The sequence below is a fragment of the Nesoenas mayeri genome (assembly GCF_963082525.1).
Source record: "Nesoenas mayeri genome assembly, chromosome: Z".
Taxonomy (NCBI): domain Eukaryota; kingdom Metazoa; phylum Chordata; class Aves; order Columbiformes; family Columbidae; genus Nesoenas; species Nesoenas mayeri.
Genome location: NC_137542.1, coordinates 52,168,805 through 52,173,308, shown reverse-complemented (window position 1 = coordinate 52,173,308; position 4,504 = coordinate 52,168,805).

Genomic DNA, 4,504 nt, shown 5'->3' with positions numbered 1-4,504 from the left:
TTTGGTTTGGTTTGGTTTGGTTTGATTTCGTTTGGTTTGGTTTTTCTGTTGGGTGCTACACTCTTCGAAAACAGGTGAGTAGTTACCATCAAATAATGTCACTCACTATTGAGATACTGACTTCAGGAAACCACTGACTGAGTTACGTACTTTTTAGATGTCATAGGTTAATTAATGTCTTAAGACTGTGTTGTTACAGTTGAGCACTTTAAAAACTTAATGTGTTGCAAATACGGAGCCTGTACCTAACTCAATAGTAGATGTTCATCTATTTAAACTCTTTCAATTTTTTAAGCTTCTAAAACCCTTTCTCAATATTGAAGGTGTAGGTATAGGTCAAATTATCTCTGCCCACCACAATATGTGAAATTCTCTCCCCTCACAGCAGATTCAAGTAATTCCAGCTCCTCTCAGGGGCAGCAAGAGTCTCCAGCTCTGCAAAGACCTTGGAACTACCAGATTCCTGAGCCCATTCAAAGGCTCACTTTCCCTAGGGGAAACAAACCTGATAACAGAAGAAAGGAGAGGAACACAATGCAAACACATGTACAAATGAAGATATGTTGGAGACTGTCAGACTAAACAAGAATAAAATGGTAGAAAACATTTATCAATAAATATATCTGTAGCTATTTTATTAGTAGCAACTTTCACACAAAGAACTCAGTGTAAGTGGTTCACCTATTAGTTTTAGCCTCATCTCTTCCTTTCCTCTTTGTTTTGTTGAAATGCACCTGCTCTGCATTGGACACCCCAGAACATCCTGAAGTTTGTGTTGCCCATTACTGTGATGATGTGAATGCATATTTGATAGCTCTAATTAGATTTCTGAAGAATACTGTATGGAGGTGCTGCATACATACCTTTTATCAGCTATGCAGTCATCCCTAGAAAACCAACAAAATGCAAAGGAAATAACAAGGAGGAGAGAAAAAGCAACCAAATCAGGGCTTTTATAAAGCTGAGCAGTGGTGCACCAGAGGTTAAATTGTGATATTGTAATACTCTTTACCTCTCACCACAAAAATGGTGCAAAATGACCCAAGGATTCAAACAACAGTAAGAAGACAAAATGTGTTCAGAAACCTCCTTTATCTGTTTATTTCCACCTGAGGTCCACCTGAGTTAGGGAATTACAAAGCTACTTCTTTGTTGATGGACAGTGAAGGACATTTTACCCCATTAGAGCTTACCAATATAGACTGTCTTCAAGAGAAAACTCTTTGCAGCCATGTAATCTTTTCAGGCACTCAGCATCAGTCTATATTAATAAATAGTCCCATGAAATCCTCTCAGGATTCATTAGAAGTTAAAAGCTCCAAGGCCTGAAGCAGAGAACTGACCTGCTGATTTTGAGCAAGGGGGACACTTTTCTGTAAGTGATATAATTCCTTTTATTGCATCCCTCATTACTTCTACTTCGTGCAGCAATGAAATACTGAAATGGAAAACACTAGAATCTTTATCTCTAAAAATGTTACTTTAAAAAAAAAAATCCCTTGTCTTAAACCTCCCTATTGAAATGTTTTTTAAAACGAACATATCCTCAAATCCTGTGAGATCCACACCTTACCACACAAACCATATGGACAAAGCCATTACATGTATTTCATGATTAGGCCTTAGTAAAGCAGTCCTGCTAAAGTGACCAGGCCAATTTACATACTTAAGGTTATGTGGATGTATTAGTGTTTACAGACCCCAGGCCACAGGATCCTCCTGTGTGCACCCAAACAGCAGCTCAACTATTGTCCATGAGAGCTGGGACAGGCTTTGGCAAAAGGTTTAGATGCCTAAAAGTCACAGGGAGATGCAACCAAACCTGTTGGCACTGGATATGGGATCAGGATACATGCCTGTGGCAAAAAACATTAATAGAGACAACTGTATGAGTCACATGCAGTGTTTTGGTAATGCCTGTCAACTCTGAGAAAGGAATCTGAAGCCTGGAGAGGTGTCTCCATAGACTGGCAGTCATATGCTGTTCTACCCACAGCCGGAGCAGTAACCCGTTCACAGCCTGACCCAGGATGCTGTTGGGAGGACCTGCCAGTACTGAACAGCCATACACCAACACGACTGAACAGCTATAGACCACTTCTGCCAGCTCCGAGCACAGGTGGAGCCAGTGCTTGACTCTGCCCCTTGCTGAGTACATGCACCATAGGTTGCCTACACAGGGCCAGAGCACTGAGGAAGAAGACCATCTCGGAGTAGATGCAAAGACAAGAAGACCTCCACACTGCGCTGTCTGAAGGGTGCATTGCACACAGGGGGGCTACCCCAGCACCACAGCACACACCTTGAAACAGCCACCTCTAAATACATTGAGATCATGTATTTAGGTCATATGAGATCATGTATTTAGGTCAAGACCCTTCTCCGTGGTTTCTTACAGGTTTTTCTTGCAAAAGCTGAGAAAGACTGGCTACGTCCTGTGTTAGCAAAGCCAAAATTGGTGCTGCTTTCCCCTACCTACTTTTTATGCATGGGCCTCATGTTTACAGCATTTCCCTGCAAAGCAGTAGGTCCAGGAGTCCTGCGTCCCAAAGCAAGGCATTGCAATGCCTCAACCCCAGCAGGGTTGTTACCTCCCCATGTAACATTGACACTGAGACACTGGTTGTCAGGTGTGTGGTTGTGTTTTGGAGCATGGATTTCTGTGATCAGATCTCTCTCACAGTGGATTTGTGAAAATAATTGTCAGCAGTTACTGTCTCCATTTATTATAATGGAAATACAACCTTCCGTACTACTGATTGCCTTCTCATTTGCCTTGAACTTCTCCCTTCACCTTTTTGCCTTCATTGCAAATGCTACTGCTATGTTTCTTGCTTGTGTGTCATCTCTCTTTACTGCTTATTTTTTGTTCCACAATTTTAGTATTTTCTTATGAAAAATCTTGAGTATGAGCATTAAAAGCCAGTGCAAATCCCTCCGTAATTTTCTCCATATCATAGTTTGTTCCACTCTTAATTCTCACTGAAGAAGTTTCCCTTCCTGTCAAAATCCCTTCTAAGTCTAGCCCTTGTGTATTTACTGGAATGTAAACATAATTGGCAAACATTCATTATCTTGAAGTTATACCCTACTTGGTAATTTGCACTGTACTGAATACTAGTAAAATGCACCCTTGGTTACACAGGTATATTTGCTTGGTGATAAAGAATGCTTTGAAGCATTTTGTTTAAACAAAGTGATTTGATTAGATTATGGGGCAGTTTTCAAAAGCATCTGACACCCCTAATATTAATTTGATTCACTAATTCTTTCTATACATTGCTTAAGGCTTGGAAGAAGAAGCATCCTGTGAAACAGAGAATGTGACTCACTGATCTGGAAGAAGAACACAGGCAACTCCGCAGATGCTAGGGTTAGTGGATGAGGACTGAGGCCAACAAGCAGATGGAGTTAAGGACTAAAACTCATTTCTGGTTCCTGTCTAGATGGGTCCTCTAGTTAGTTGCAAAAACTCAGATCTGATATCTGTTTGCTGATATTTGTTTATTTTATTAAAGTCAGACCAATCTAGATGCTTGCTTGTTGGGCTTGTGTGTGTGTACACAGAAGAGAAGGAAGGTCTACACAAATGTTCAGGCTGGTGGAGCTGCATCTCTCCTTTTCCAGTTCCTTTCAGCTTCATGCACCACAGTGAGTTTTGTCATTCATGTATTTGGTTACTTTCATTCCTGAAAACATCTTGCGGGCTGTTATGATGTTGTTTGACATATTCCTGGGACATACATCACCAGTGCAATTTTGTTCTGCTGCCTCAACTGTACTACTATGACCAGCAGAAGTTACACACAATATATGAAATTCCCTTGTCTTCTGCAAGATGTGCTCTGGGTTTCATAGAGTGGACTTACCTATGTCTGTGGTAGTGAGGAGTCGCATGAGAATGTGCTTGAGGGGAGACTAACTGAGAACTGTCTCTAGCCTAGGTGTCTGGACCGAATATACCCATTAGCAGTTGAGGTAAGCAAGGTGAGCTCCTGGAGGGCATCTTTGGTTTCATTTCATCTGAAAGGAATCCAGTTGACAAGCTTCAAGACTATTGTGCAATATGAAGTCAAGGTGGGAAAGACGGGATCAAGCATGACACTTGCTCCAAACAGACATTCTTCATCTGGACTAAAGTGATAATGTTACTGCAGCCCTTATACGGCTGAATACTGTCAATGAACAGCTTTTTAAGTGTCATCTCCAGCACAGCTGCCCATCTTCACCAGATAGGTACCCTGCAGAGTGAAACAGAGGAGACAGCAGAGGAGGCCAAACAGATTCCAGCTTTATCTATTCCTAATTTTCTACTGGTGCAAATTGGACTTCATGCAGATAAACTACTGAGTGTCAGTGAATAAGGGCCCACCATTTCCTCTATACATTTCAATAGACTGGAGCCAAAGTCAACAGAGAATATCTTCCATCAAGTTTTATTTTATCCCTCTAAGTGATTTTGATACAGTCACTCAAAAAAACCAAACCAAAACACACACCTCAA